Source organism: Pleuronectes platessa, chromosome 14, assembly GCF_947347685.1.
Source record: "Pleuronectes platessa chromosome 14, fPlePla1.1, whole genome shotgun sequence".
Taxonomy (NCBI): domain Eukaryota; kingdom Metazoa; phylum Chordata; class Actinopteri; order Pleuronectiformes; family Pleuronectidae; genus Pleuronectes; species Pleuronectes platessa.
In genome coordinates, this window is record NC_070639.1 from 8,432,420 (window position 1) to 8,455,593 (window position 23,174).

Genomic DNA, 23,174 nt, shown 5'->3' on the forward strand with positions numbered 1-23,174 from the left:
GGGAAATTAAATTAACATAAAATCAATTAATGCATTAATTAGCCTTCTTTAATTACACTAACTGGAGTATAGTTTTTGATTTCAATTATTTATTCCATAATTAATAGGCTGTAATTAGTGTTGCTGATATCAATATTAAATGGCACGATAATCCCGCTGCGTGAAGTGGACATCTGAAGCTCATTAACAATTTGCTGGACCAATAGGAGGTCTGGTGACTCCCTGAGCAGCCAATAGTGCGACGGGAGGATCCACTTTGAGATCAGCTGCTAATAAGGATCATGTCCTCTCAGTTTGGATACAGTCTGCTGTGTATTGATTTCTAACAGGTTAATTATGGGATGATTTTGCCCCGTGGTGTAACGACACAGTTTGTCAATATTTTTTTTTTTTTCAACAAATCGTGCCTATAGTCGCTCATTTAAATAGATATATCAATATGATTAACAGCCACAGTTCGGTCCTGGGTTTTGGTTGTCAGTGTGGCAACTAATCCATCTGAAGTAACACTTCAATTCTTTTTTTAAAGCAACTTTATTTGACTTTTTAATTAACTCGAATTTGATTGGTTTAATTCCATACTTTCTCAGAGACACGTTTACAGGAAAACACTTTTCTCTTCACCACCAGCTCTGCGGTTGTTATTAATCTTTCTTCGGTGTAATTATATCTACCCCTCCTGTTTTTGAAAAATCGTTTAAAAAAAAGCGAGCGATGGTGTCTTGCTCTTCGATACTGCCAGAATACGAGGGTGTCTCTCTCTTTTTTCCATCGTCTCTCTCGCCCCCTCGCTCACTCACTCCAGTCTCTCTTATCTAGCGGCTGGGACCACAGCTCAAGGTGATACACCAGCTAATTAGCAGAATTATCAGTGACCCCGTTAACAAGCCCGTCATTTAAACCTGTTCTTCTCCTCTGAGAGTCCCGCAAAAGAGAGGGAGAGAGAGAGGTGGAGGAATGAGAGAGAGAAAGAATGAGCAAACAACAGAGACACATAAAACACAGAGAGAGAGAGAGAGAGAGGGGAGAGAGACCAAACGATGACCGGGAGAAAACAGACAGAGAAAGATTTGAAATCAGCGCATGCATGAAAATTTGATGGATGGCACAGGGAGGCCGAGAAGAGAGAAATGTGGCAAGGTGTGAAAACGGCAGCAGTGAATTGACATTTGAGAGGTTGAATAGCGCACAAAGACGACGGAGAGGTGGCGCGGCACCGCACAGGAAATAGAGCCGGTTTGGAGTTGATGGCTTAATCTGGGAGAGCATTTGTCGAGGAAAAGGAGCAGAGGAGTAATGGGAAAAAAAGAGAATGAATAGGCCGGAGAAATGATTTGAGTGTAAATGAGGATGGACAAGCGTGCTCCTCCTGCTCTGTCCTCGCCCCTGAGTCTCTGACAGCCCACAGCATACAGATGGCACTGCTAATTACATACTGCTAAGGGAGAGGGGCAGCTCCTTCCTCCTCATACTGCACAATCAGATCTAGATGATGTGATGGCTGTGTGTGTGCGGGGGTGTGTGTATGTGTGTGTGTGTCTGTGGTTGTGCAGTTTCCTCAACTGTCTTGCTGACACGTGTCTTTTTCAGTTGCTAAAATTGTCTTCCACATATCTCCATGACAAAGGAAGCACCTTTTAAGATGACTGCCGCAGTTGGACATCTCATTAGTGACCAAAAAGATGAGAGAGCGAAGACACTCACAACTGCACGTCGACTTTTGCATCGCACAACACTTGATGTGTGTGCGTTACAAATAATTGACAGGCATGGTAGAATAATTGATGGCAGCTGTAAAGCTTGCTTGCAGGAACTGATAAGCAGTATCAACGTTTTTGGGGATTTCGTATCCTTAAGATTTAAGCCCTGGTTGATTTGACAGAACAGTTCAATAAAACATCAAACACTGATTAAGCAGCTAGTAACACAACAGAGAAGCAACCGGTGTATCTGTTTACAGAGCAGCAAAACCCACGCTCTAATTAAAAAGTCAGTTCCTAATGAAAACTGCCCACATGATCCGGTTGTCTTCCTTTATTGGAAGTGTGCACTCTACAGATCATCTATAAGGGATAGTTCACCCAAAAACTTAAATTTAATGGATAGACAGCATTTGCTCCAAACTGCTCCAGTGGTTTCCTCCAAGTGAATGTTAGCCCCGGGATATCTTTTTTTTTTTACCCTAAATTGTTATCCTCCTCATAGTTACTGCTGCAGTTCGCGAGAACTGGTATCACCACACCACAGGAGCAGTAAGGAGGAATTTTATGTTTTCTTCTGTTGTTTCTTTTACATTTGAAGAAGTCGTCCCCATTTACTTACAATTGTATTGGATTTGGCTGCAACGCTGTTAACCCATGAAACTGGGAAGAGTTCTGTGAACTCAAACATTTCACCCAACCCTCCATCGGCATAGTGGTGGGTAGATAATGAGTACCATTCCATTTTTCGGTGAACTATCCCTTTATGGCTCATTTATACTGCCTAAAATTTAGGCCCTAAATATACGATTTAACCAACACTGAATGTTAAGCAGTACATCCACTAGAGGGCAGCACAAAGTTTCTGAAAATGACAAACGTGGTGACAATGGAGGCGATAATGTTAAGAAAGAGGCAAAAGCTGTTCTAAACACTGTTGTTCCAACTTATCAAATCAAATCTTATCCTCAAAAAGTTCTACCATTTTTAAAACGTATTCCTCGTATCACATTTTAATCTGGCAACGCTGCCCCATACAGTTTCCGGTGGTACTGCACAATTTCCTCTTTTTTGTCAGCATCCATAAGCTTTTCAGAAGACGAAATCATTGAAATACAAACAGACTTATCAGCTCCTTTGTGTTCCATTACTCCCCGCAAAAAGAAAACATGCTGGAAATGACGGACGACTTGTTTAACAGGTACAAGATAAGTTATTGTAGCTGAAATTAGTTCAGTATAAAATACACTGAGTTTGAGCGACTGCTTCATAGTATAAAAAACACCCATGTTCTGCATGTTTCTAATTTGACGCAGCAACAGAAGAAAATGTCCTGTTGGCATATATCAGTAACTTAATATATGCATGATGCATCTGTATAAGTGTGAAAAGTGAGACTGATGTCAACAAGATTAAAAAGAGTAAAGCTGGATTACAAACATTCATTATTTCCTGTGAATCCCCCGTGTGGAGGAGGCAAATTGAGTCAATCTGGAAATCGCAGTCTCCACAGCTAACAATGAGAACTAATGCATAGAGAGAGGTAAACACAAAAAGTAAACACATTTGCTGAAAAATGTCTGAGCATGAATAGAATCAAAACCAGCGATCGAAGTCGGAAACATCATCAGGATGGTAACTTAAATGAAAATACAATTTGCTGGGTGAGAGGATGCCGTCGATTTATTCCTAGTCACATTTTCACCTCTAATTCCAGTATAAACTCAATCTGAGAAGAGACTCTGAAATAGGATTCTTGGAAGGAGAACAATAGTACAGACAAATTACACAAATTAAAATAATTTTAACTCTTCAGGATCGATCATCGACGTCTAGAATTTGTAATTATCAATCAGCAGTGATGGATGTATTTGTCCTTTGTTTGACATTTGCAGTCAACACACACGATGCAGTATTTTGAGTTGCTGTCTTTAAAGGCTAATTCCACATGATTCTGCCCTCGTCATTAGACTTTGTGGCCTTTTGATTTCTTTGTAGATCTTTTGTTTGACACACGTAAGCAAGTGTATCACTGGCAAACCTTCACCTCCCGTTCACTTCTGTGCAAGCGAGGAGGTGAATAAAACATTTCCTTCCTTTCAACTTTCAGCTTTGGTGAACTTTGATCCTTGATATTTGCTTCACATTCATGCATGTGTGACTGTGCCCTCTAAGAGTTTTGGGACTTTGGCCTCGCCTGCTTTGCGTTTGTTTTTTTGGAATTTGTGTCTCAGTTGTTTGTACTTTGAGTTTATAACCTCCTGTTTTATTTTGAACATACCACTTCAGTCCTTGTATATCTGCCTCCCTGCCATTTGTGATCCCCCCAGTGACAGTGTGTGATGGAAATGGAAAAGCACTGATTGTCCCAACTGATCTTTTACTGACTATCAACGGACACCAGCTGAATCTATTATTCTGTTATTAATAGAGCTACATTTTGTTTATATAATTGTTATTTTTCACCGCTATCTGAATATTAATAAGGAAAGAACCCATTGAATTGTAGTGTGAAGTGGATTTTTTATTTAACTTTCTTTAACATCGCATTTTTCCCGATCTTTCTATATATTATTTTCTTAGAGAAAAATTAATTGATCTTAATAAAGTGAACGAACATGTTTACGGGACTGATGTTTCTGAGTGAGTGAAATAAAAATCAACTTCTGGTCCTTGGTAGAGATATGCACTTTACTGAGAGCCATTCTAATTAAATGATGTTTGCCTTTACCCTTTTTCTTTCTCGAAAACCCATAACAACCTTGAGAATATGAAATGACTAGTTAGGCCTTTATAAGGTGTGTTATTAAATGTGGTATTGCTTCTGTTTTTTTTCAAAGAAGGACAGATATACATACATAACATAATCTTGTTTATACACACGGCAAATGACCCTGGAAAATTCAAGTTGTATATGCTGATTAATTTGTGATTATCTCCTTATTATTAAATCAAAAATATTCCTCTTCTGAATGAATCATTATATGTGGTTGACTCTGATGTGTATGTTTTCATCATTATGGTAAATTTTCCAAAGGGTTAATCACCAGGGGCATAGAGGTACATTCCTGCAAGACATTAAAGTGAACAGTGGGGAAGGATGTGATAAATTGCCTGGGTTAAAGTGGGAGCTGGTGCTCAAGAAAAAAAGGCTGAATGGAGAAGTGGAGCTCATAATGATAATGGGAATTGCGGATATTACACAGGGTGGGGGGGGAGAGAGAAACTGGGAGCCGCAGTGGAGATGGAGGGATGGCGGTGACTGGGATGTGCAGTGGTTCTAATGAAGGCAGTAGTGTGTGTGAACTGCAGGGAGAGCTGGGGGGTGTTGTGCTCAGAACCTTGGTGAGAAGGCCGTCACGTGTGAGCCAGAGTCAGGCTTCATCAGTCAACATCACCTATACGTGCACAGTGCAGGTACGTAGCCCACCAAGGGAAATTAGTCTCGGACTTGCCTCTATTGTTTTTGTCCCTCTCTTTACCTGTTCCCCACATTTTCTGTGTCGATTCCTGCTGTTCAGTTCGAAGGTGTTTAGAAACCACAGTGGAGCCATGAGGAGTTGACTGAGTGTGTTAGTGTGAATGAGGTAAACAGTGTCCTGAAGTTCACCAGCAGGTTTTTAGCTCGACATCTAGTGACATTTAAAATGAGACGTGCAGTCTTCCTCAAAGAACTGCATGAGGTGAAATCTAAACTGAATATCATCCCTGCTAAAACTTTTGATCCATGGTCTGTGTTTGTACCTTGATAAGTAAAAGCTCTGAATTGGGGAGTATGTGGTGTTGAGGAATCATAACGTTCTGTCTGCAGATCATTTCTGATCATTCACAAAATCAATAAAACACAATTCCAGGTCACTGTAGACTCTCTTTGTTACTGTACTTAGAACATCTGTGCCGTAAATGGAAAAACATGAAAGCATCTATAATTTATATTTATAGAGTACAATGTTCGAATCAAAGGACAAGGTGAAATAACACGTGACATGTGTGTGTCAGATGACGATTCGATCCCAGTGATGAGACATGAAACTTAATGGAGCCTCTTATCTGAGCCATTAGCCATTTTCAGACGTGACCGCCGGGTAAAATCCAAAGAATTGGCTACGGAGTTTATCCCAGAGTTTTCCTTTCTCACATGCACAACAAGGCAGGAGGTTCTCTGCACAGAGGTGTTCACAACAGCAACCTCCCCTCACACAAACACACACTCAACAGCTTTGTGTTCATTACTTTGTGCTGACCCCAACAAGCTGAAGCCAGATGATGTTTATTTACAGTGAGGTTCCCTGGAAGAAAACAGCTTGGTCACACTATCAAGGCAAAACCACACTAACACACAAATAGCATTTACCAGTACACACGGTCACCCAACACACATGTAGACATAAACCTTTGTTATGACAGGCGGATTTCGAAATTAGATTTTCTTCACATAAAGAGAATAGATCAAAACAAAGGTGTATACCACAATAACAAATACAAGAATATAATGAAATAAAGCGTACATCGAATGTACTACACATCCATGAACAAATCCGACATACAACATAGCACTACATACGACAAAGCCCTCTCACGATCTTATGGAGTCACTACGAAACATAATGAGGGAGTTGTGATTGGGTTATTGACTGACAAAGTTTGTAGGTTTGGATTAATGGACCAACAACATGATTGACATTTTATCCAAGCCATTGTGTTTCCCTAAAACAGGCAAATCTGGGCTTTTTGGTTCCAAACCTGACCAAAATTTACCCATAATGTTTGCACTTAACAAAACAGATTCATTATTCAAATGTGATTTGTAACACCCTTGGAAAGAACAGATAAATGTCGACCTGATAAAAGGACCATCAAAAGTTTGCCCTTTAAGGAATGACATTTAATTAATGAGTCAGTGATAATAAGTTTCATTTGGAAGATTTGTCTAAATCACAAGAATGCTCTTTACAAATGCAACAGACAGTAAATTATCATCAGCCTACAACGTAATCCCACAAAACTCAGCTTTTATGAAGCCAGAGAATGTTACTTAGTTAAATTACTTCATCTATTTTAGTACATATGATATATTGTGTATATTTGTGTGAAGTTGTTGCTTGACTGTATGTGCAAGTGTGATCAAGTGTACATACAAGTATGTGTGTGATTTTTTTCATGTGCATGTATTTTATGTCCCCCGCCCTGTCATCTCATCCCACAGCGTGTATTTAACTCTGTGAGACAAAACTCGTGAGACAAAACTCACGACATCCTTGAAAGAACCAAGCTCGAGCTTCAAAGCTTTATCAAAGAAAAATATAGAAATTTGTCTAAACAGGTTTCACGTTTTATAAGCTGAAGCAATAAATCTGCACCTGCCTCTTCCATCTGAGGGCTGTGGATACAGATGTGAGATGCTTTTGGTTTACTGGGAGTGTGTTTGATCAAACAAAATGATGCAGGGGTTATTTCTTCTCTCTCTTAAGATCAGATATACATGGGTTGGCCCTCTTACTGTACACTGCCTACAGGGAGACCACATGACCACATCTGATGAAACAGGTTGTAACACATTGTTCCCGACACATCAGTGACATTCCAACAGCAGCGTAAACATGTTTTTATCATCACGTGGGAGGTGGCCCCTGAAATAAAAGATATTTAGAGAAATCAAACATTTATTTACACAGACAATGGCACGGATCAATTCTGTGTGACGCAGTAACCAGAGAATAAATCCTATTGTGCAGCCGACATGCTCGATCCTTTCTATCTTTCTTTTATTTGTGCATAAAGGGAATATCTCACGTAGTATATTTATCCTTCAATTTCATATTTAGACCAAACACTGCTGTGCTCACGCCGTTAAGCAGTACCTCCCTCTGTAAGAATACCACACTGTAGTTTAAGATATTTGCCTCTAGTACGGATGAACCAGGCAAACTGCTGAGAGCAAGCTGCGTTTTCCTCACCACCAGGTACAGGGAATTTAAATTTGAAATGTCTGAGGAATGAGGCTGCTGCATCTGTACTCTGAATTTATTCACGTATATATATTTATTGTGTAAAACGAGAAAAAGACAAAAAGGCAGAAAACTGAAACTGTCACCCACAGTCATATGATGTGGGAGCTATATTGAATCTTGATCTAAAACTTTGAATCTGTTAAATTCAATAATGATTGCATTTTATAGGTGAATAAACCAAGGAGAAAATTATGATTATTAATTATAATCACTGCTTTTAATTTAAGATCTAACAGCAACATTTAAAATGTTATATCCTGCAAAATAAATGCTATAATTAAATTGTATAATATAAATGATCCATACTCCACTACATTTAGCTGACACTTATCATTTAGAAAATTAGCCATTAAAACCACTTCAGTTTTTCATCGGATTGCATAAAAAAGATTATTTTCTTCTAGATTTACATTTAAGGTCCTTTAACTTTTGTGTTGAATTTTGCTCTGGTACACAACCAGAGTAGCCAAAATATCCCAGATACAAACTCTACTTATACAAATTTGTGCATTTGGAGCCAAAATGGACTAATCAGTCATTTTCATATCATTAAATAACCATTCAAAAGCAAACTAACTTCGTACTAACAAACATCAGCACGAAAGAATTACGTCCAATAAACAGATAAAAGTGTTTTTCATATACTTTTTGGCCATGTCCCCTCCAGTAAAATGGATGAGGCCAGATTCATGGCCTTTACTGGATCCAGCCGCCCGGGGGCGATCAAGATGCTTTGGATTCACTTTAAGGGAACAGTTGTGTTGTCCATCTTTATGTGCAGTCTTTGGTTAAAACACACTGAGGTGCAGCAATTTGTCATTAGTTACGAAAAACCATTCAAATTCTTAATGAATTTTGGTAGATAATCCGAAGTTTATAAGTTAAGGGGAAAATGTTGGCTAACAGATATGCCATCATGCTAATTAGTGAGTGTAATGTTTAATGTTTACTTAAGTAAAAGTAAAATTACCCATTTCAAAAACTACTCAAAAAATTACAAAGTACACAAAAAAGCTACTCAATTACAGTAATGTGAGTAAATGTAATTCGTTACTTTACACCTCTGGTTAGCATACAAAAATTCGCTTTAACTTCAATGTCTTCAATGTCTTTTTTTTTTTTCTTTTTCATAAAATGAAATGGTTTGTATTTATATAGACTATTTCGAGTCTTGATGACCACTCAAAGCTCTTTACTGTACAGTTTTCCATTAACCAATTCACTCACATTCAATGGGGAAGACTGGTATAGAACTGCCGACCCTCTGGATGGAGAACGACCGCTCTACCCCTCGGCCACAGCCGCTTTGGTCGAGTTGGGTACAGTTTCTCAGGCTGAACCATAGTGGTGGCAAAATGTTTTCCTCCAATGTTACTTCTGCGAGTTAGTCATATATAAATCCAACTTCTAGGCCACTGAGTGTCTTGTGCAGGCCAGACAGAGAGTGTGATCTAAACATTTTATGGTCTCAAAAGTGTAAATTCACAACCCTCCTTGTCCTCGTGCTGAAGCTCAATCCTCTGCTGTTCCCCGTCTGACTCCCCCAAGAGCAGTGTACACAAGTCGTGGAGAAACACACACACACACACACTGCTTAGACTGTAGAGAGGTCATTGTCGTACACTGTGTGCATTTGAAGGTCTGGATTTATTTAAGTAGTCGGACATTTGTGTGAGTGTGTGTCTCATCTTGTCTGACTATAAGAGGTAGTTTACCGCACTGCTGCACCACCAACAGATGGCCATTACCATACTGTAGCAAACTCAACACAGCGCAGGGACCTTTCTCGTTTTCAGCAGCGAAACCTCAGCCACTTCGCAACATTGTGCCCTGAGCATTACCTTAAACCCATAATGAAATATGCTCAGCCCATAACAGTCAAAAGATAATTTTAAAGCATTCAACTATTTATGAACCAACACAGCGCTACAGTGATTTCCGGGCCTGTTCCTCAGCAAAACACTTCCACAGCCTCAAAGCTGTCAGGAGAAATGTATCTCTGAAATGGAAATGAAGGGACACCCCTTTTAAAAGAAAACATATGCGTCTCTTTTCATCCGCTCTCATCTAATAGGAATAGTTGGGTGAAACTCTTTCGTCTTGCTTTCAGATTCAGAGAGATTCAGAGAGAGGGAGGAAAAGAGGCGAGAGAAGAATGGGTGCGAAACACACGCTTCGAAAAACAGCTCCGACCCCTGGAAGTTTGTGTTGCGGAAACAATTTTCAGTCTTATTATTTACTTTCGAAAGCACTGATGCAAGATAAGATGTAAGATAAGATATTGTTATTTGATTTGTGTGCCCGCTTGTGTGTGAGTTGTCAATTATTCTCAACATGGCCCCTCACAATCATTCTTTAAAAGAGCCGTTGGCATCAAGAACTCTGGGCGGGTGACCAGGCCACAGATGGTGGCGCGTGCACACACACAGACACACACACACACACACACACACACACACACTCAAACACTCACACACACGCACACACACACACACACACACACACAAACACACACAAATGCCTGAAGGACACACTCCGCAGGCACCATATGACTCACTTTTTGCTCTCCAGACTTAAACCACAAAACTACTGACAGGACAACACTGTGAGCCTTTGTGCTAAACTAAAACACTTCATCACTTCACCTTCCTAATCTTGATTGAGCTCTCAGTGATTAGCTCTCACCTCTAAGAGCCTGTTTTGCATTCACGAAACACCATTCAGAAAACACCACAGAGCAAAAGCTCACTTAATCCTTAAAAAAATTACTTATACCTATCCTCTTAAAGGTATAGTCTGTAATTTGGGGAAATATATTTTTTTGTTTTTTTATACTGAGAGGTAAAAAGTTGTCTGTCAACTGTTTCCCAGATGACAGACAGTGCAGTGTGAAACATATGTGGTGGTTATCCCAGGCAACATGAACAAGGCAAAGCTAAATCCAGGGTCCCGATACTATGTGCTGTAAAGATGCCTTGCAAAGTTTTCCGATAAACAAACAAAGATTGGGTTAATATTGAGTGCTACTCACCAAAATGGATTGTATGTATTCTAGACGTATACAAACATGATGAACACATTTCCTACTTAATACAATTTTTTATTATGTTCTCCTTTTGGCTTTGGAATAGTTAGGTCAAGTTTGGTTAGCTTGCGCTTCTACATTATTTCCCTGTTACTGGCTGGCTACCAATATTTAAATGAACTTGGTTTATTGAACAAGATATAAATATGACAACACAATTAGAAAAATGACTCGTTAACTTTTTATTTAAGTTTTTCTATGTGATCTATTTAACACGATGCAAGATTATTTATCATCACCTTGTTATAATAATCTGTTGCTCAGTTTCACAGCCATTGATTGCCATTGCTGACTGTCACCTTTGATACTGTAGTTGTATTATTGAGTCTGTAAAATGATTAACAGGCACGTTAAAGTGAAATTATCCCATATTATGACTGGGCTCCATGTTTATGGACACAGTTTCATTTCCACTTCTCCCAGCCAGAGTTTTTAATGTGCTGGACGGTCAGGGTTCTGAGTGGCTCTGTGCTGTAAAGAGCCGTCTCCTCTTGATTTGACCATACGGGGGTCAGGAGGCCTCTCAGCATCATGAGGAGAGAGAGAGAGAGAGAGAGAGAGAGAGAGAGAGAGAGAGAGCAGTCCAAGTGCAAGCTACTCCGAGCGCTCTAACAGATGGAATGGGACTACTGAGCATTATTTCCCAGTTTGTAGGTTTCACACATTTCAAACAGAATACCATGCCAAATTAATATAAGTTTGACACTTGAAGACCATGACTTAAAGAAGCTGAAAATACCACTCGCCTCGCCGTTTGTATTTTTAATTGCGGCAAGAAAAAAATGAAATTGATCAACCATTGTCTAAGAGGAAAATATCAGCAAGGAAAATACACTCACAGCTGTGTAATATAATAATTCACGCATCAAGCTCTACTCTGCCAAGCGTAGCGGCCTAATTTGTGTAGGTTGATTAATCATGATTCAAACGTTCTCTAGAAGATGTGTTAAACTGCAACTGGTCCCGTCTTTGTGCTGAAGTCTCTCTCTCTCTCTCTCTCTCTCTCTCTCTCTCTCTCTCTCTCTCTCTGTGTGTGTGAGAGCCAGAAGCATGGGTGCACATATGTGATTTGTTTGTGTGTGCGAGTGGATGTGACTGGAAGGGAGATGAAGTGTGAAATGAAGTCACTGGAGCTAAGTTGAACTCGAGCGAGGAATGAAACGCAGTGGTTACCACTGAGTTACCTTGGGGCCACTGCAGTGACTTTAAGCCTCCATCTGCAGCGCGTGAGAATTAGATTCCAATTAGACAAACGAAATTAAGCGTTAGTAATCTCCCACCACGATGCAGTGTGACAGTACCAGTGGGCTAACGAGAGGCAGAGCGGAGGGATGAACACAGTCGCTGTGATGTCGCCGCAGCACCATCAGAACCTCTGTGTGTTAACTGCTTTCCGACGTGCACTGAACTCCAGACATTTCCAGAGGGGGCTGTATGTGAGAATGCAAATGTTCAAGTCGGTTGCTCCGGACATATTATGGAACTCATGCGTCCGACTTGAAGCTGGAAGAATATCAGGATGAAAAAGAGAAGCCATTCAGATGCTGACAAAGACGTTAACTTGGAAATACAACGAGATTTGAAAGCTTTTGTGGATAAGAGCCAACACCACTGATGTGCTGTAAAGACAAACACGTGAATTCACTGGTTGAATTTATGCGTAATGTCCGGCCTCCTGCATGCTCCACTCAGGCGCCAATGTCAGAGCCCATCGGCTTTGGGACATCCACTGTAGACATCAGATTGCTGCAGTAGTCTGTTCACCGTACACTGTCTACAGTCTGACTTTTCGCACCAGTCAAACGTTTCTCCACATGAAACGCAAACTGTGATACTTGATGTAGGTGTTTTAGGTCCAGAGGACATTTTCCCTCATCTCTAGCTACACCTATCTGCATGTGAACACAGAATCTCAGGTGCAACCTCTTGCCTCAGTGGAACCAACATGTCATGTTCTGCCTCCTGCATGTTTTACCCAAACCTCACTGTACCAGACCTTTTCCTGTTGTTAGAAACACGTCAGACCTGCACAATCTCCTGCTGTGTGCTTCATATATGAAAGATGAACTGGAGAAGGTCCAGGCCCAATTGCAAAGAGCTTCACTGTATGTCGCTCTGGAATCGGTTTTGCTTTGAAATCCAAACAACTTCCTCCCTTCACGTGGCAGCAGGCTGTAATCCAGCCCTTTGTGGAGCTGCTGTTCTGTCGAACGGCCTCTCTCCCTTACTGGATTACATTTGATTTTGCTTTAAGATTTCTGTCTTGTGTAAAACTTTTCAGGAAGGGCTTTTGCTCTTTGAATTTCTATGTACCGTACTCTTCACATCCCCTCGCTTTAAAATATCCTTTCAGCTGATTGGCAGTGGAGCACGTGTTGGCTTTGGAAGAGAATACTCATCGCTAATCAATAATTAAAGCTCCATAGGGTCTCTGTGAGTTAATATTCAGGTCTGTGTCTTCTGCGATCTTAAGAGGTACAAAGGCTCTCTCTTTCTTTCTTCCTCTGAATCCCTCCATCCCTATACTCCTTCACTCTGCATTTCTTTTTCTTTTCCTTATAATTAAATGCATACATGCATACTCACACATTGTTTCCCCTTTTCTGCCACATATCCTTTAACTCCCAAGAGAAGCTGCAGCCTAAATATGGAGATTGAAGAAAATAATTCAGTCTCTGTTTCTACGGGATCTGTTTTTTTGAATGGGTCTAAGGAGCCAAATTGCAATGAGAGTGCATAATAGGTAAAAAGAGATAATTTCATAAGAGATAATCATGTTTTTTTACTGTACAGGAAGTGCAGATATAGGATCAGATCTTCACATTTGCATTTCGCTTTAAATGTCCTCTGACTGCCTGCTACATTTTTACGCTGCTCATTTTGCTCCCTTGTATATTTGTGTATTATGGAAATGACAAATCAAGCTGAATCTGAATGATTTTTATTCATGAAAAAATGTAAAGCAAATCAACTTGTGACAAATCTATTCATGCATCTTAAACTCACATTTTACAGCTTTTTAGTATTTTCCCACTGGTTTATCAAATAGTCTGTTTATACCATGGCAAAAATACTCGAAACAACTTTCAGTAAAATGCAATTTAATGCAACACCAACTCAAAGTACAGCCTCCAGCAATTACAGTAGAGTTTAATCAATACTTCTTTGACAAGGCCGAGAAAAACAGATTATTATAAACTTCATAAATGTGGAGTTATTGCAGGGTTGTTGCATTATAAAGTTACATGATACGTGGTTTTTATGATGTTTTATTTCTTATGTTTTATGACACTGAGAGAAGGAAATTATCTGCAAAATAATGTAATCATACACAAATTTTAAATAAAATTCAGGAAGAATAATATTACAATTAAATTAACTAAAAGCAGCTGAACAGATAATAAGTCTCTGGATGATGATGATGATGATGATGATGATGAAACAAATGTCTGGATTTTTTCTTATTTGTCCTTGTCCGGTAAAAATGACGTCAATAAAGTTATTGGTTTGGAGGTGAAAAAAACAAACAACCCCACATTCAGCCCACATGGGTACAATAAATCAAACGCACCCCTCCATGCCCTGTGTGGTTTTATAGGAAGTGAAGGTGCGCAGGTTTTCATGCCACACGTGGGAACGAGTTGCTTCTTTGTCAGTGTCGTTGTATCATTAAACAACACATTATTTTACTTTGGAGATGTTTGCAACAGAGAGACAGGCTAATGTGACCCAGTGATCTGCAGCAGGAGTTGAAGTGATCCAGTGATCTGATGTGATCCAGTGATCTGCAGCAGGAGTTGAAGTGATCCAGTGATCTGATGTGATCCAGTGATCTGCAGCAGGAGTTGAAGTGATCCAGTGATCTGCAGCAGGAGTTGATGTGATCCAGTGATCTGCAGCAGGAGTTGATGTGATCCAGTGATCTGATGTGATCCAGTGATCTGCAGCAGGAGTTGAAGTGATCCAGTGATCTGCAGCAGGAGTTGATGTGATCCAGTGATCTGCAGCAGGAGTTGAAGTGATCCAGTGATCTGCAGCAGGAGTTGATGTGATCCAGTGATCTGCAGCAGGAGTTGAAGTGATCCAGTGATCTGCAGCAGGAGTTGAAGTGATCCAGTGATCTGCAGCAGGAGTTGAAATGATCCAGTGATCTGCAGCAGGAGTTGAAGTGATCCAGTGATCTGCAGCAGGAGTTGATGTGATCCAGTGATCTGCAGGAGTTGAAGTGATCCAGTGATCTGCAGCAGGAGTTGATGTGACCCAGTGATCTGCAGCAGGAGTTGATGTGATCCAGTGATCTGATGTGATCCAGTGATCTGCAGCAGGAGTTGATGTGATCCAGTGATCTGCAGGAGTTGATGTGATCCAGTGATCTGCAGCAGGAGTTGATGTGATCCGGTGATCTGCAGCAGGAGTTGATGTGATCCAGTGATCTGCAGGAGTTGATGTGATCCAGTGATCTGCAGCAGGAGTTGATGTGATCCAGTGATCTGCAGCAGGAGTTGATGTGATCCAGTGATCTGCAGGAGTTGATGTGATCCAGTGATCTGCAGCAGGAGTTGAAGTGTACCAGTGATCTGCAGCAGGAGTTGAAGTGATCCAGCAGCAGTGAGATTGAATCAAACACCCACAGCTCAGGTAAATTCTACTTTTCAGGTCAAGTGATTTATTATACTGACCTAATGTTTGCATCATGTGTTTTCTTGTTGGACATGTGATCAAACTGGGCCTGTTGAATGTGGGCTTCAAGCTGTCTGAACTTGAACTTACCTTCACTTTGTGTCCCTGGTTCTACTAAATCTATATCTGTTTGAAATAATTTTTTCTTGTAAAAGAATAATCACAGTGTTTGCAGTTTACCTGACATTCCGACTACTTGATTATAAGTAATGCTGCTGTTTCTGATACATATTTGTTTAGATGCCTATGTTTAATATCTGGAAGCTGTAGACTGTAATTGACATGATATATTGTGGGGTGGGATATGATAATAAGGCAATAATTAGGACCCTGCATTATTTTAACCTCATGCTGTAGATTGTAACCAATCTCAGTTTACATGTACTTAAAGCAGTAATATCATACAATTGAAGAGGCATAGAATAGAAAGCTTTATTGCCATTGTACAGGATACAATGAGCTTAACAGTACTCCTGAGGTTTAGTGCATTTAACGTTGAAAAAACAACATCAATCACCCATATACAGTGCCTTGCATAAGTACTCACCCCCCTTGGACTTTTTCCCATTATTTACTGTTACTAACTGGAATTCAAATAGACTTAAATAAACTTTTTCCCGTTTGATCAACAAAACATGCATAGTACTTTGGAGGTGCAAAATAAATTTTATTGTGACACAAACAATAATGAGAACAAAAAAGTTGACATCTGTTGGGTGCATAAGTATTCACCCCCCTGTGTCAATACTTGGTAGAACCCCCTTTCGCTGCAATTACAGCTGCAAGTCTTTTGGGGTATGTCTCTACCAGCTTTGCACATCTAGAGATGGAAAGGTTTGTCCATTCTTCTTGGCAAAAAAGATGAAGCTCAGTCAGATTGGATGGAGACCGTCTGTGAACCGCAATCTTCAAGTCTTGCCATAGATTCTCTATTGGATTGAGGTCTGGGCTTTGACTGGGCCATTTTAAGACATCAACATTCTTTAATCCAAACCATTCCTTTGTAGCTCCGGCTGTATGTTTAGGGTCCTTGTCCTGCTGGAAGATGAACCTCCGCCCCAGTCTCAAGTCTTATGCAGACTGCATCAGATTTTCTTCAAGGATTTCCCTGTATTTGGCTCCATCCATCTTTCCCTCTATTCTGACCAGTTTCCCTGTACCTGCTGAAGAGAAGCATCCCCACAGCATGATGCTACCACCACCATGTTTCACTGTTGGGATGGTGTGCTCAGGGTGATGGGCAGTGTTGGGTTTTCGCCACACATAGCGTTTTGCATTGAGGCCAAAAAGTTCAATTTTGGTCTCATCTGACCAGAGCACCTTCTTCCACATGTTTGCTGTGTCTCCCACATGGCTTCTGGCAAACTCCAAACGGGATTTTTTATGGATCCCTTTCAACAATGGCTTTCTTCTTGCCACTCTTCCATAAAGGCCAGATTTGTGGAGTAGACGACTAATAGTTGTCCTGTGGACAGATTCTCCCACCTCAGCTGTGGATCTCTGCAACTCCTCCAGAGTAACCATGGGCCTCCTGGTTGCTTCTCTGATTAATTTTCTCCTTGTCCGACTCTTCAGTTTGGGTGGACGGCCTCCTCTTGGTAGGTTTGCGGTTGTGCCATATTCTTTCCATTTTCTTATGATGGATTTTATGGTGCTCAGAGAGATGTTCAAAGCTCTGGATATTTTTTTATAACCTAACCCTGCTTCATATTTCTCCACAACTTTATCCCTGACCTGTTTGGTGAGCTCCTTGGTCTTCATGATGCTGTTTGTTCAGTAATGATCTCCAACAAACTCTGAGTCCGTCACAGAACAGGTGTATTTATACTGAGATTAAATTGCAGACAGGTGGACCCTATTTACTAACTATGTGACTTGCAAATGTGACTTGTGAATGCAATTGGTCGCACCAGATCTTTGTTAGGGGTTTCACAGTAAAGGGGGTGAATACATATGCACTCAACACTTTTCAGATTTTTATTTGTAAATAATTGTGAAATCCATGTAATATTTCCCCCCACTTCCAAATGATGCACTATTTTGTGTTGGTCCATTACATAAACTCACGATGAAATAAATTTTAATCTGTGGTTATACCATGACAAAATTTAGAAAAGTCCAAAGGGGGTGAATACTTATGCAAGGTACTGTACATTCATTCACCAGCAGCCACAAGATGCAAAATAACTCTTAAAAGCCAGTTTTTCACTGAATGGCAAGTCACTTTTCAGGCAGATGATCCTTTTTGTTTACATAATACTGGTTCACTTTAAGTCCAATGTTGCTTCCCTTCAAGCTGAGTTGGAGGTGTCTGAGGGGAAATGTCTGTGTTCACCAGCTAGTTGGATATTTCATCTGCCTAATGTTCGTTGCTGGGAAAAAGCTCAGTGATTATTAGAAAAAAAAGGCTGGCAATGGCAGGTTATGGGTCTTATAACCAAAACAATGACATAGAGCTGAATAGAAATCCAAGATCTGTGATTTTCAGTTGGTTAATCACGTTGAGCGACCCCTCCCCCATTACACATAATACTCAATATGAATATTTGAACAGTTAAGCTGTAAACGCAAGAAAATCTGCTATGAGTAGCATTTATGTAATATGTATGAAGTAGCCTGAAATTTCATATTTAATGTTTGACCTTCTGAACAAGAGTCTCTTCCAAAAAGAGGCTAAATGCCGGAAAAAAACCCCCAAATCCTCTGCAGCTGTTTGGTCTCTTTTAGTCTGTTGGTCCATCAGGTGCCCAGGGACCAATCTACTTATGATCTGTCCTCTCCTTTGCTTAATTTTAAGTTCGGGATAAAATTAATTTTCAATCCTCCTGATGATTGCAATACATTCTGATTTGTCATGAGGATGTTGATAATTCTTTGTTAGCTGCTGTTTTTCTAAGTAAGACGTCTCCAGTGTGCTCATGCAAAGAGCTTATCTGATATCTGTTTCCCACTCTGTCCTGTGAGTCTCTCTCTTTCCAAATATGACCCTCTCCAGGGATCGTGTTTACAAATGGCTCCCGCTCTGCAGACTTTTGAAGCCGCAAAGCTCGGCGCTTGTTTTCCTGGCATCAGCAAGTGAAACCTCTCTCTCCACCTCTCCATCCTGAATAATTAGCGAGGAGTGCTTTCTGCGGTGATGAAAAGTCTCTAGCAACCCGACGCTATAATTACACCTCAATTTGTCCATATTGCCATCCACCGCACTCTCTGATAAACAGGCTGTTTGAGTTTTGAGTTGTTATTTTAATGGACAACGGTCTGAGAGGAAATGTGAAGTGACTTTAAGCACGAGGGGGGGGGGGTGCAATTGAGTAATGCTTGCACTGGCATTTGTTTTCGGACATTCACTATTTACATCTTTTGAATATCCTTCTTGAATATTTTCTTTATCATTGTTACTTGGCTAATAAAAGCACAGTCCCACCTAGAATGGCACTCATGAAAACCAGTCCCCTTAAATTGAATCAACTTGCACTATAATAATACACACTCCTAGATATCTGTCCCATTAATGTGCCAGAATTTCATTTTAAATTCCGAAATTATTCCCTTGGAAATTGGTGAAATAGTCCATCTCTCCATATCCGCTGCTTTGTGTATCTTTGCCTGTGTTACATATTTCCCCCTGTTTTATGGAATTCTGTTTAAAATAAAGAAAGACCCATTCGTCCAGGGTAAAAGCTGGTCCCAGCTGACATGGGGGGAGAGGCTGGGTGCACCCTGGACAGGTCACCAGTCCATCACAAGCCCAACATCCAATCAACCATCTACACTAACATTCATACCAACGGGAAATTTAGAGACTCCTATTCATGGAAGCTGCTTGTCAGCGGGCCAGATAAAGCCCACTCAGCCACCGGGAGAAAATGCAAACTCCACGGTTGTCAGGTTTGAATCCAGAACTTTCTGGCTGTGAGGCGACATCATGCCACCTTGAATAAAGAAAGAGGAAACATTAGCATCAAGCTCTTATATCAAAATAGGACTTGTATGACAGAGGGATTGTGTCTCCCATTGATCCACAGAAAAACCATCCCAGTTCAGTTTTTGGCCCCTCTTCAGGCACAGCATCATATTATCACAGTCATATGTGTGAACCCCTCCTTATTGTTCTCTGATGAGGCACAGCCATAATGCATATAAATGTGAACTATAATATAAATAAGTCTATTGTGGCATATTTGGCACATCAATGAATGGATTGGTCTGTCATGCCGTTTAAAACAGCTTTGATGGCTTTATATGAATGATGGTTTCCAAAGGGTGCACGGTGCGGAGCCCAGTGAATGAAGAGCGGCCCCTTATTTCCAGGATGATTTGCAAAGTAGGACCTTGAAAGTGAAAGCGGACGATAAGTTGTCTCGGAGCCACTCGGCTGTCATCGTCTCTGTTTAGCTGTAACCAGTCAAACACCCCGAGCCATTGCCACGCTCGGCCTGGCTGATGAATAGTCACAGAGACAACATTAAAAGAACAAAACACATATGATCATATCATGTATAGTTTGGGTTATCTTGACAAACTGCGTAGCGTGTGATGAATAACGGCGAGTGAATGAGCTTATAGATTCATGTCAAGGGGAGGATAATGCTGCCAGCCTTATCTGGAGCTGAGGTCCTCTGATGCATGCCTGAGGTTTTATTGGATGGCTGCTGTGTGCTCAAGCCAATGCGGGGCCGGCTCCATCATCTCTGTCAAAGCTCTGAGGCCTCTCGGTAACTTGATATTCTAGCCTGTGTGCTCTCAGCTCCCCTGGGCTTCTTGTGTGTTCTCACTCTCTCCCTTCATCTGCCTGCCTCTGGTGTGACCCCGTCGTCTCCCCCCCCCCCACACGTCAACACACTGTGTTGGATTCGGCTATGTCTTCGCTGACACAGAGCAGCTTCCAGAGCAAGCCTTTTTCAGCCACAGTAACAGAAAAACGTTGAACTTCGGATGTCAACACACGTCGTCGTACAACCTCTTTTTTCAAATTCGTATCTTCTAATTCTGGCGGTATGGAGGTGTGTGCAGAGCAGTGACAGTTTGTGCAAAGCCAACAATAACAAGTATGAAAAGGTGGAGCTAATCAGAAATAATGAGCTGCTTTTGTTCCTGTGCAAGATACAGTTGACAAAAAAATTCCACGAGGACTTAAATGTCAAGGAATACAGAACCTGTACATTTCATGAAGTTTGGATGATTCCAGTCCTGCCCATCTTCTTGAGCCTGAGACTCATCTTATCACTGAGTGTTTGGGTTTACAGACTTCCATCCATTAGGGGAGATAGAACGGGTTGTTCACTAACCAGACGGCTGTTGTTTGATCACTGGCTTCACCAATCCATGTTCAAAAGTTCTCTTTGGCAAGACATCGAACCCCAAATTCCTCCTGACGCCTGAAGGCTGCACGTAGATGCACGGTGTGAATGGGTGGATGGACAAACTTTACTGTAAAGTGCTTTGAGTGGTCATCCAGACTTAAGCGCTGTATAAATAAAGACCATTTAACACTTGCATTTAGCCATCTATTAATGCAATCTTTACTTCACCTTCTCCTTCTCATCCAGCCCCATATTATCACACTCCCTGATTTAATCTTGCAGTAATGACAGTAATGATTTTTCTTTCTAGGTCGTAGGCTGATTCCACTTAACATCCTTCATTTGTCTGATGAGTCACTGTACAGTTTGTACAAATGATTCTTGTTCCAAGTTTGAATCATTTCACTGTCTGTTTTTTCAACGGAAACTTGCAACAAATAGTCGAGGCTGCCCACTGTGTCTTCTGTCTTTGGTAGTAGCCTATAGCCCTTATACCTTCTAACCAGAGCTGCAGCGGTGTTTCATCTTCTGTTCAGCAGCATACTATGTCTCTTGTTCCCTCTCCCACTTTTATTAAGTCTCACACGCTGGTTTCACTCTTGCTTAGTTATTTCCTGACCTTGTCGAGCCATGTTGCATGAAAAACTCTCAGAGAAAACTTTAGCGTTCACCGCTTTTTTTTTTTAAAGCTGGTAAAAGGCAATTAGCTTTAATTGGAAATCTTTGGTGTAATCACTTTTCTTTGTTTCATTGAGGTTTATTTTAGGGATCCTATTTCCGTCTATCTACTCTATAAAACTGGTTTGTTTTTTAATTATACATACGATCAAACCTTATACACTTCGGCTGATACAATGATTATATCATTAGCTATAGCACAGTTTCACCATGTTCCCCATCAGGATAATATCATTAGAGACTGTTGGTCCCTATTCCCTGACCAGAGAAGTCCAGCTAGGGTGATGAGATGATAGATGGTGAAAGTCGAGACAGGAGAGTTGGGTATTGCCGCGGTCGACATCACAGACATGTCAGTGTCAACTTGAAACGGACGGAACCTTCTGTTTTTACTCTGCGTGCTACATCCTTTGAAATGAACGCATCTCTATTCTTATTAAAAGACCAGAGTGCAAGAGGTGCAAAGACATCTCTTAAAATTCCTGTTTCAACGTGGATGACCCATCTTATAATAATGCATTCAAATGATCCTCTTTCCAGATTGTAATGAGGAGAATTTAAGTGAAACACATAAAAGGTTAATCAGATAACCTTTTATTTAGCTGGCTAACATCCACTGCTGTGTTTTAATTGTAGCTCATGTTAAGGATTTGCATAACCTTTTAACGTGGCCCAGAGTTTCTATTTTCTCCACCTTCGCCAGTTTGGTATGGCGTCGCAGTGGGAGGAGAGCCTCTGTAGGCTGTGTGTCAGTTATGATTAGGTGGTGCAGCTTATTCTTGTTGTCAAGGAGCTCCATGATGATTCTCACATGGGAGGGAAAGTGCAAGCAGTAATGATTCTGAAACGTTTGCTATTCAAAGGCTTAGAGATGATAATGAAATCCTGATTAATTTGATATAAATTCACCAAGCTATATAGAAAATACATATTTATTTATATAAAGCCATACACACTTGAAGTGGCGTGAGTGATTTTCATGCGCTGTCTTGGTGTCATAATGCATGTTGCGAATGTTTATTTGAGTCCTCTAGTATACAATATGTCTCTCTTTGCTAAATATCACAGAGCTTTTTTGTGTTTAACTAATTGGCAATACATTTTTAGCACTAGACCGACCAAATCTATCACCTGCTCCCAAGCTAATTTAGACTCGACTCCTTCGTTGATATTTTATAAGATTACCTTATTACGGCATAGGACATCATATGGGGAGGATTTCCTTTTGGGACTAGCATTTGTAATGGCTTTTTTCTAAACTGCATGCATCGCAAAATTAGTAATTTAAATGGTCATTACCTATTCCCTCATGCCTGCTAACCCTGATACTCGGTTGAAAGTGCCAATCCAGCTTTGTGAATTGCCCTAAACCTGCATTTTTTAGATAACCGATCCACCTATAGCTTTACTTTTATGCCATCACCTGAGATATAAAAGCCTAACCCTAACCCTAAGCCACTAAAAAGTCTAAAGCCACAGAGGCCAATTCCTGTAAACAGGGAAATAACAGGTTTTGCTCCCAATGCAGCTACTTAATTATAAAAGCCTTGTTGTTTGGTAGATTTAAATAGGATTAATTAATCATCCGTAGTGCTAAAGTCTATTTAACCAATTTCATGGCAGTTTCAACCGCAAAGCAAATGGGTCATAAGACAGTGAGGCTTCTGTCTCTCTTGTTTCTCGTGTGACCAAACATACCGAACCAATCAGTTTCCAG